This window comes from Drosophila ananassae, chromosome 3R (genome assembly GCF_017639315.1).
Source record: "Drosophila ananassae strain 14024-0371.13 chromosome 3R, ASM1763931v2, whole genome shotgun sequence".
In the NCBI taxonomy this organism is placed as follows: Eukaryota; Metazoa; Arthropoda; class Insecta; order Diptera; family Drosophilidae; genus Drosophila; species Drosophila ananassae.
In genome coordinates, this window is record NC_057930.1 from 3,561,749 (window position 1) to 3,573,647 (window position 11,899).

At 39.2% G+C, this 11,899-nt stretch overlaps 1 long non-coding RNA gene across 1 annotated transcript; it reads left to right on the top strand.

Moving 5' to 3' along the window:
* The first annotated feature begins 265 nt into the window (after nt 1-265).
* On the top strand, nt 266-9,330 carry LOC116655236. The gene is made up of 4 exons (XR_004310377.2): nt 266-658; nt 718-860; nt 1,245-1,297; nt 9,265-9,330. It is a non-coding gene; the product is annotated as an uncharacterized LOC116655236 (long non-coding RNA).
* The last annotated feature ends 2,569 nt before the right edge of the window (nt 9,331-11,899 follow it).

Genomic DNA, 11,899 nt, shown 5'->3' on the forward strand with positions numbered 1-11,899 from the left:
AGTCAGGTTCTGGAGCATCGGCACCTAATCGGCACCGAGCACTATTACTCGCTACTCCTTCCAAATCAGCAGAAGGTCGGAAGAGACAGTGCTATGCTACAAAACACGAAGCTTGGATGGTTTGTAGCAGATCGAATTAAATCCAAAACTCAGTTAGCCATAGCTTGTGGTGTCGGCGTCGGTGATCATCAAAAGGTTCTTAGCACTAGAGCGACGAGTAACCGGTGATGTTCGAAATATGAAGCTTGTTTCAACAACACATTGTAATGCGCTTGTTGTAACTTAACAACAAACCAAATGCCTAAAAGTAAACCTCATTTAGTTAAGCTTGGAATAACCGAAAATACAAAACAAAAAAAACAAAAAGCTTGGTTAAGCTTAAAGTTTCTTATCTATTGATAATCAATTATCTACCCAGAATTGAGCATTTAAGTATCGGTCTAAGCATAGAATAAGCAGCGGCCAACTTCTTTTCTCTTGTGGCTGCTAAGATAAGCGCATCGCTCGCGGTTAAACTCCAGTATATATTTAACCCCCGGAAAAAAAAAGACACGTGGTGGGGAATTTCCACATAAGTTTCCCAAAACTAAACGCAGAGGGAAGTGAGCAGCGCTCAGTGTATTAAAAGTGAATTACATTTTTGCGGTGCCAATTCAAGGTAAATAAAACCTTTGTTTTCGGCCTCACGCGTTTTTTTATTCGACTTATTTTTTTTAGGTCGAATTGGCACCCAGTAAGAACCCATTTGTGTATTGTTCTTACATTGGGAATAAGTATACAATTCCCCAAGCAGCCAGTTTACCCTAAGAAGGGCTTCCAGCGCCACGCCGCGGGATCTGATGGATTTATTATAAATTAGTGTGAGAGACGCAATTTTCTTTTGGGGTTAAGGTGCATGTGCAATAATTTTCCCTCATTAATTAAAACCCGCCAATGGCCAGCATATGCACCCGAATTATTCTCATCCAATGACGTCACTCATCGCCCAAGACAGTTACGCTTGTCCCGTATTGGTTTCCGGAATTATTAATTTGATTCGGTTATTTTTATTTTGGTAGTATTTAGTTTTTTTTGGAGCTTGGCGTTTAATAATGTAAGAAAATAACGTTTCCAGTTCCCTTAATTTTGTATTTCTTTTTTATTACTTAAATACTAAAACTGAACGGTATGGAAATATTAATTAATTTGGTGAATATATATATATATACATACATAAAAATAACCTCTATGCCCTAAAATTATAGATTCATCGCTCAACCCGACAAAAGATCTTTTGGACGTGGAAATTAAACTCGATGTAAGTGAAAAAAAAAAACTCATTACCCCAAATTAAATATTGTTGGTGGTTAGGCTGATTTTTCTCAGTGTAATAAAAGCTTTACCTGAAAGATTTTTATCTCCCATACGGTAAAATCGAACCACGCGGTTGCAATTAAATACCGAACAACGGTACACTGAAAGAAAAGAACAAAAAAAATAAAAACGAAAATTTTTCTGGCACGTGCTGGCTAACAGTTGATTATATATATATATTTTCCTTTTTTTTTATTCCCAATATTTAATAATGGCCTTCCGCAATGACAACAAAGAAAAATGAATTACATTTCTTTTCTTAAATTAATTAAGAAATATTTAATAAAAATTAATGGAATCTTGGAACATTATTGTTAATACTCTTGCCGTGTTCCAACATTAAAAAAAAAAAAAAAAAAACCCTTGCTAAAGTTAATCATAAACCCTTGCTATAAAATTTGAATTGGAAATGAACAAGTTACTATGGAGACATTTTACGATATACATTTAGGAAATAATATTAGAGAATACCCGCTATGGAAGACAAGATTCTCTACATAAACATGATTCTTGTTATTAATTTTATATAGACATATAAAATATTATTGCCTATTAATGCGACTTATTATTTCTTATACCAACTTATAAAGATATAAATTCTAAGATAATTTGTTTTCTCGATTATAACCTATCTAATAGATACATTTAATTATATAATTGATTTAAATTTCCTTCTTTTGCCTTATGCAACTTAATAACCATGAATAAATTTTATAACGTTTAAAAATGAATTGCTAATCTATTATCTAGAGGAGTCATGCAGGATGAAGATGGCAGGTGAAATTAATTAGCCGGATTTTCTTTGGGATCATCAAAAAATTATTTCGCGGACTTGGTGATCATGGAAGGGTGGGCAACGGCTGTGGCAAAACATCCGCTCAGCTTTACATCGTCTGCTGCAACTCCACCAGCGCAGTCGCAACGGCCTTAATTACTCTGAATGTCGAAAGCAATGCAAGAATCCTTTTTATTCCCTTTCCCAATATTTCCTTCAGTACGTACTAACCCCCCGCACGCGAATATCTTTTAAATAATCGATTGATAACTGCGAGCGAGTAGCACAAGGACCCTAGGGATCCACTCCCTTCTACCGACCAAAAAGCCGGAACCAGCGCGTGCAACCTCCTTGCAGCTACACAACCATCTGCCCGCTTACATGGTTACATGTTACAATATTATTTAAGATGGCGCCCAACGTGGGGCTAGCCGTTTAAGGCTGCCCAGGAAAATAAAATGTACAAAAATTAAAATATCTATGTCATTCCATCCGACATATACCCTCGTACGTATTAGTTAGTTTCGGATGCCACTTCGGATCCAAGAAATTCTCATAGACTTCAAGGCCAAGTGTTTAACTCCGATAACTAGATACTGTGGTTAAGCTTCGACTACCTGGATGCGTTACATCTTTAATTGGATATAACTCCGGAGTCATCGCGGCTTAACCTAGTCCGGTGTTTAGGCAGGGCTGGTAAAGTTTAAGCGCAATTGAATTGGCGGATTTCAAGCCGCAGTCATCCCTTAAAACTTCCATCCTGTGCTGTTCTCCGTTGGGGTTGAGAGATAAATCTGAATTGGAAAATATCTTTGTCTGATGCAGGCGCCTTTCCAACAGAATATCCTCTCTAACCTAATCCCCTGTTGTGGCTCGAAGAGTATACGGACTAGGAATATATCTTTTTCTGATAGAGACACTTTTCCAACCGAATACTTAATGGCCATGGCTCAATCCTTATATTCAAAGCCTAGTAAATACTTCTGGAAGATGTCCAATGATTCGGAAGATGGGCCGCCGAAGTTTTACGAGGTTAACGATTATAAAAAGTATTAAGATCTTGCAACACTTTCGTTCATATAAAGACAAAAATACAAATTAATTCCTATCAGCCAGAAGCAGAATGCATGACTCCTAGATTTTGTTTTGAAATTTTTAACTCTTAAATTCATATATTCTTATATTTTTATTTTTATAAATTTTATAAAATCTTATTTTTATAAATTTATTCTATGAAGTTGAAGACAGCATATTCCACATAGTAGGTAGAAGTAAACTTAAATTAAAAAAAAAAAAGAAAAATTATTACTTATACTTATACTTAAATTATACTTAGGAAACCCCGAAATGGTGTTATCCCATAGCACGGAGAATTTGTCTCAAACGAGTGATACAGGAGAACATTGTTTCATTTGCTCCGAAATAATAGTTTACCAAGCGCAATTATTATCTACATCTTGTGGGCATATCTTTCACCGTGCGTGTTACAATTCCAAAGTAGGAAAGTCAAAAAAGTGTCCCGTCTGTAAGCAGGAACTAACGCAATCTAATTCGGCCTCTGTGGAAAACCTGAGTTCAGATCGATTATCCACTACAAGCACCATCATGGCTTCAACATCTCAATCCCTACAGACTCGACTTCAAACAAAACGAATGGCTGCCGTACAACAGTCAGAGGTTCCTAATTCAGACTCGAATAATATGGTTCAGACTATCACCAACCAACCGCAAGAACCCACCAATACGGCTGAAACGGTACCTTCAACTCTTGCCGAAGCAATAAAAGCAGCCATGATAGAACAAACTCAGATGATAGCTTCTAGCTTAACCGATCAGACTAACAAGATTATTCAAGCACTCTCAGGTTGTCTTCGTGATAGTAGTTTAGCGGGTTCAGCCAATGAATCTCCATCTAGTAGGCAAACAAGGGCACAATCGGGTTTGCCATTTCAGAATCCACCGGAAACAAGATCAGAACCTTCCATGGGATTACCAACTCAGTTGCCGCATCCTAATCATTATGAAGTACGACCCGATCGGATAAGCCAAATAATGGCAAATTGGAAACTCAGATTCACTGGAAGGTCTTCTATGTCAGCTGAAGACTTTATCTATCGTGTAGAGGCCCTGACGATCCAAACTTTAGAGGGGGATTTTAATTTAACGGCCAAATATGCCAGTAATTTGTTCGAGGGTAGCGCTAGCGAATGGTTCTGGCGATATCACAAAAGTGTCACTGTACTTACTTGGCCAGGTCTGTGTCAGGCCCTTCGTGGACAATTTAGCGATGATAGGACCGATAGGAGTATTAGGTCAGAAATAGAACACCGCAAGCAACGTCATAATGAACTGTTTGACGATTTCTATGGTGTCATAGCGGCCCTAGCCGACAAACTTTCAAACCCATTGTCCGAAGCTTCCCTAGTGGAAACATTAAGATATAATTTGTTGCCGGAAATTCAACATGAAATATTGTACGTCCCTACAACTACTCTCAAGGAGTTAAGAACAGTGGTCCGCACAAGAGAAATGTTCTTAAGAACTGTCTCAAAACCGAATCCCCTATCGACTTCTCGACCCACTCCTAGGCGACAAGTCAATTCTCTTCAGAACCCAGAGGTGGCACCTTCATCAGATGAGGATTCAGGTCAGGACGAATACGAGCTCTCTGTGCTTGAGGTTTCCTGCTGGAATTGTTCCGCTAAAGGTCACAGATATCAAGAATGTCTGGCTGATCGAAAAATATTTTGCTATGGTTGTGGGAAGGCCGATACGTATAAACCTACATGTCGGACTTGTAACCCAAACGCTCAAAAAAACTATCAAGGGCGTGCACCACAGAAAAGTGCACGCAAACAGTTAATCAGCAGAGCGACCAATACAGAGTAACACTTCCCGACGACCCCATTTCTGTAGGCCCCCTACCGCAACCTAAATGTATACCATTCCCTATATCTAAGATAGACGTTAAGAGAAAACGGTCTACTGGTCGTCGAGAAGCTTTTTAAAAAACAATGTAAAATAGAAAAGAATTAATCCTTTCATCCATATTAGATAATCCTCTTGACTTACGTCCTCTCGCTCAAGTGATGCTTTGTGGAAAGTCCTGTAGTTGGATTAATGGACACTGGTGCTTCTGTAAGTTGCATAGGTGGTAGTTTGCAAACGATCTACTTCAGGAAAACCTTAAATACAAGTTAATGACCTCCAAGATCAAAACTGCTGACGGGAAAAGTCAAACTATAGTCGGAAAATTTTCAACTGACATTACTTACCGAGGAGAAACAAAAACCTTGTATTTTTATTTAGTTCCTACTTTAGTCGAAGACTTATATCTGGGAATTGACTTTTGGACCGCCTTTGACTTACTCCCAATGCATCTGTTAACCAAAAATCATAATCTAGCCTCCATTAGCGATCCAAGTATGAGAGAACTTTCGAAGGATCAACAGAATTCATTGCTAGAACGTTATCAAATTATTCCCGTCATTTTCTAAGCAGGGACTAGGACGTACATCGTTAATTTCACACTCGATCGATGTGGGAGAAGCTAAACCGATTAAGCAGCGGCATTATGCCGTGTCACCGGCAATTGAGAAACTTATGTATGACGAGCTCGATCGAATGCTCGAATTAGGAGTTATTCAAGAATCTAACAGCTCTTGGTCATCTCCAGTAGTGTTAGTGAAGAAACCAGGAAAAGTAAGACTCTGCGTAGATAGTAGGAAGGTGAATTCCGTCACCGTAAAGGATGCATATCCAATGCCAATAATCGATGGTATCTTAAGTAGATTGCCAAAAGCTGAATTCATTACTAGCCTCGATTTAAAAGATGCTTTTTGGCAAATACCGCTAGACCCGAAATCTCGCGATAAAACGGCCTTCTCAGTACCCGGACGTCCGTTGTATGAATTTGTGGTCATGCCCTTTGGCCTCACTAATGCGCCGCAGTCTATGTCGCGACTTATGGATAAAATAGTTCCAGCCTACTTACGTAATGAGGTTTTTATATATTTAGACGACTTACTCATTGTCTCCGATACCTTCGAACGACATCTTGAAGTCTTATCGGTAGTCGCTTCCAACCTGGCTCGTGCAAATCTTACAATTAATGTTGAAAAAAGTAAATTCTGTCGAAAAGAGGTGAAGTACTTAGGACACGTGATAGGTAATGGTATTATTAGCACCGATCCTGATAAGATAGCTGCAGTCAGAGATTACCCAACACCCCGTTCGGTTAAACAGGTTCGAAGATTCCTTGGAATGACCGGATGGTATCATAAGTTCATTAAGGATTATTCCGCTATTACTTCCCCGTTGACAGACACCTTGAAAACCAATCGGAAGTTTGAGTGGACAAGTGAAGCCCAGGGGGCTTTTGAGTCCATAAAGGCAAGCATGTGTGCAGCCCCAGTACTGCACAGTCCCAATTTTTCGCTCCCGTTCTCACTTCATTGCGACGCAAGCCACACAGGAGTAGGTGCAGTCTTAATGCAAGTGAATAAAGATGGCGCAGAGGTGCCGATCGCTTTCATGTCAAAGAAGCTAAATCGTTGTCAACGTCAATACACCGTTACCGAGAAGGAGTGCTATGCCGCTGTTTTGGCCGTGAAAAAATTTAGAGCTTATGTCGAAGGACAGGATTTCGTAATAGTTACAGATCATGCCTCCTTAAAATGGCTTATGGCCCAGGCAGATCTAAGCTCGCGTCTCGCCCGTTGGTCTCTTAAGCTTCAAGGATTCCAATTCAAGATACTTCATCGAAAAGGTACTCACAACGTAGTCCCCGACGCTCTTTCGCGAACCTTTACCGAAGACTTGTCAACCCTTGCTTGTGATAGTCTAATAGTTGACGTCAATTCCACCGAATTCGATTCAACCGAATACGATTCGCTTAGGAGTAAGATCCGCCTTAATAGCTCTTCCCTACCGGATCTCAAAATTCAAGGTAAACATATATACCGACGCTCCGAACATGCAGAGGATACCAAAATTTCCGATGACCAATGCTGGAAACTTTGGGTTCCACGCCCACTCGTACCGAATGCCATTAAGACTGCTCATGGAGACCCATTGCATGCCCACGGAGGTATAAACAAAACCATAGAAAGGCTCCGACGTTATTATTTCTGGCCTAACATGGTTAACGACATAAAAACTTTCATCAATAGTTGTGATATTTGTAAGGCCACGAAACACCCTAATCGATCGTTTAAACCTCCTATGGGAAACACTGGAATACCCCAGCGTTTCTTTCAGAAGATATTTGTTGACTTTTTGGGACCCTATCCACGCAGTAAATCGGGAAATGTAGGTATATTTGTGGTGCTCGACCATCTCACTAAGTTTCCCTTTTTGAAACCAGTCCGCAAGTTTACCGCCGACTCGATTGTGCGATATTTGGAAGAAGATCTTTTTCATTGTTTTGGGGTTCCAGAATATGTGGTTTCTGATAATGGAGTTCAGTTTAAATCGCAAACCTTTAATTGCTTGTTAAACAAATATAATATCAGACATACATATACGGCCTTTTATTCCCCACAGGCAAACGCGTCGGAAAGAGTGAATAGATCAGTTCTTTCAGCCATAAAGGCTTACATAAACCCAAATCAGAGTAACTGGGACGAAAACCTTAGTAGCATCAACTGCGCTCTACGATCGGGAGTTCATCTGGCCATAAACACTAGCCCATATAAGCTAACGTTTGGTCAACATATGGTCACGAATGGCGAAACTTTTCAACTACTACGAGATTTAGGTATGCTAGAAGATCGAAGTGTCCAATTTAATAAGGAAGACTCCCTAGACATTTTACGCAGCAAAGCCCAGAAAACCATGATAGCCCAACGCAATCGGAATGAAAAGTTCTACAACACGCGCACAAGGGACGTTTCTTTTAAAGTAGGTCAAGAAATTTTCCGACGTAATTTCCAACAAAGCAATTTCGCAAAAGGGTTTAGCTCCAAGCTGGCTCCCAATTTCCTTAAAGCGCGAGTGCGAAGGAAGTTAGGGAAGGTATATTACGAGCTAGAAGATCTACAAGGCCGCCTGATCGGGAATTTCCATGCCAAAGATATTAAGCCATAAGCGTAGACAACAAGCGGGAATCTTCCTTGTGTTGTTCCACCCCAAGTTAGATTTTAGTGGGGGGAAAATGTAATGCGCTTGTGTAACTTAACAACAAACCAAATGCCTAAAAGTAAACCTCATTTAGTTAAGCTTGAATAACCGAAAATACAAAAACAAAAAAAAACAAAAAGCTTGGTTAAGCTTAAAGTTTCTATCTATTGATAATCAATATCTAGCCAAATTGAGCATTTAAGTATCGGTCTAAGCATAGAATAAGCAGCGGCCAACTTCTTTTCTCTTGTGGCTGCTAAGATAAGCGCATCGCTCGCGGTTAAACTCCAGTATATATTTAACCCCCGGAAAAAAAAAGACACGTGGGTGGGGATTTCCACATAAGTTTCCCAAAACTAAACGCAGAGGGAAGTGAGCAGCGCTCAGTATATTAAAAGAGAATTACATTTTTGCGGTGCCAATTCAAGGTAAATAAACCTTTGTTTTCGGCCTCACGCGTTTTTTTTATTCGACTTATTTTTTTTAGGTCGAATTGGCACCAGTAAGAACCCATTTGTGTATTGTTCTTACATTGGGAATAAGTATACAATTCCCCAAGCAGCCAGTTTACCCTAAGAAGGCTTCCAGCGGCCACGCCGCGGGATCTGATGGATTTTATTATAAATTAGTGTGAGAGACGCAATTTTCTTTTGGGGTTAAGGTGCATGTGCAATAATTTTCCCTCATTAATTAAAACCCGCCAATGGCCAGCATATGCACCCGAATTATTCTCATCCAATGACGTCACTCATCGCCCAAGACAGTTACGCTTGTCCCGTATTGGTTTCCCGGAATTATTAATTTGATTCGGTTATTTTTATTTTGGTAGTATTTAGTTTTTTTTTGGAGCTTGGCGTTTAATAATGTAAGAAAATAACGTTTCCAGTTCCCTTAATTTTGTATTTCTTTTTTATTACTTAAATACTAAAACTGAACGGTATGGAAATATTAATTAATTTGGTGAATATATATATATATACATACATAAAAATAACCTCTATGCCCTAAAATTATAGATTCATCGCTCAACCCGACAAAAGATCTTTTGGACGTGGAAATTAAACTCGATGTAAGTGAAAAAAAAAAAAAACTCATTACCCCAAATTAAATATTGTTGGTGGTTAGGCTGATTTTTCTCAGTGTAAATAAAGCTTTACCTGAAAGATTTTTATCTCCCATACGGTAAAATCGAACCACGCGGTTGCAATTAAATACCGAACAAACGGTACACTGAAAGAAAAGAACAAAAAAAATAAAAACGAAAATTTTTCTGGCACGTGCTGGCTAACAGTTGATTATATATATATATTTTCCTTTTTTTTTATTCCCAATATTTAATAATGGCCTTCCGCAATGACAACAAAGAAAAATGAATTACATTTCTTTTCTTAAATTAATTAAGAAATATTTAATAAAAATTAATGAATCTTGGAACATTATTGTTAATACTCTTGCCGTGTTCCAACATTAAAAAAAAAAAAAAAAAACCCTTGCCTAAAGTTAATCATAAACCCTTGCTATAAATTTGAATTGGAAATGAACAAGTTACTATGGAGACATTTTACGATATACATTTAGGAAATAAATATTAGAGAATACCCGCTATGGAAGACAAGATTCTCTACATAAACATGATTCTTGTTATTAATTTTATATAGACATATAAAATATTATTGCCTATTAATGCGACTTATTATTTCTTATACCAACTTATAAAGATATAAATTCTAAGATAATTTGTTTTCTCGATTATAACCTATCTAATAGATACATTTAATTATATAATTGATTTAAATTTCCTTCTTTTGCCTTATGCAACTTAATAACCATGATAAATTTTATAACGTTTAAAAATGAATTGCTAATCTATTATCTAGAGGAGTCATGCAGGATGAAGATGGCAGGTGAAATTAATTAGCCGGATTTTCTTTGGGATCATCAAAAAATTATTTCGCGGACTTGGTGATCATGGAAGGGTGGGCAACGGCTGTGGCAAAACATCCGCTCAGCTTTACATCGTCTGCTGCAACTCCACCAGCGCAGTCGCAACGGCCTTAATTACTCTGAATGTCGAAAGCAATGCAAGAATCCTTTTTATTCCCTTTCCCAATATTTCCTTCAGTACGTACTAACCCCCCCCCGCACGCGAATATCTTTTAAATAATCGATTGATAACTGCGAGCGAGTAGCACCAAGGACCCTAGGGATCCACTCCTTTCTACCGACAAAAAGCCGGAACCAGCGCGTGCAACCTCCTTGCAGCTACACAACCATCTGCCCCGCTTACATGGTTACATGTTACAACATGTACCCAAAAATTACAATTTCATACCACATCACTGTGTTCTGAAACCTGAGAGCAGCAGCACAAAACCTGCGAGTGGTGTTCAACATCAAGTGGAAAATCGTTGAACGATGTGACTTATCCAGTTCGATGTCTTTATTCAAATTTCCTCTTGTTTTCTTACACCAAGGCTTGCTAGCTGTCGGCGCAGCGGCAGAGCAGCCGTTTTATATATTTTTATATATAAGTAAAGTTACAGTATGTAGAAACGGGAAGAGAGTTATGCATGCTCATATGTATATAAGTGGTCAGCGTGGGATCCATGCTGACTTGGCTCTAAATGGTAAATGCAATTGCATATCATATCACGTATGCACTTGAAATGTGTTTGGGCACTTGGAATGCTGTCGCCTGAGTGACAAAGGCAATGCCCTGTGTACATTAATGGTATAACAACAATGTGTTGGGACCTTCGGCTAACAAAATGTTGCCGCTCAATATTTATGTTGTGTGTGCATACACCTACATACAGGACCCACTGTTCAGAGCGAGCTATTGCCCATACTACAACGCTTCAGAACACACTAATATGTGTTCACGGGCGGACATAGAAAAGATGGATCAAGTATGGATCAATTCAGATTGATCAGTTCCATCAGCTTATAGTCTGGAGAGACGCTCCATCCTAGGATCTTAAGTACTTATAGACTTAAAACCGTCACGCAATCCGGTCACTACTCCGATAACTACCCGTTGGGATCTGCGATTGCCTGACGGGTGCTGACTCAGTGGCAGAAGCAGTTTAAATCCAAAGTGAACTGAATGAAATATTACTACCACATGATTTCAAATACGAAAGTGAAGCTCGAATAATGACGAACTACTGCAAGGAATACCCAAGAGGACACCGTTGGGATGATGAATTGCCCTTAGCAAAGTCTAAATAAATTGCAAATTCCAAAACATATATTTGAGGGAAAGGTTCCAGTCACGCAAGAGCTACATACTTCGTGGACGCCTCAGAAAGGGCCTATGGCGCAGCAATATACGTACGTGCAACCAAAAAATAAACAAACCTCTGTGAGACTGCTATGTTCCAAGTCCAGAGTGGTACCACAATCCTTGCGCAGACTAGAGTTGTGCACAGCAGTCCTAGGCGCTGAACTGGAGCACAGAGTCAGGACAAGATTTACGCTTATCTTTAGACAAGGTTGCTGGGTTCTTTTGGCTGATTCATCTGTCTTTTTAGGGTGGATCAATGCAAAGGCTTCCACTTATCACACGTTTGTGGCAAGTCGGATAGCCAAGATTCATGAAGTGACAGAACAGTCTCAATGGGCGTCATGTATAATCCGCCAACAATGCAG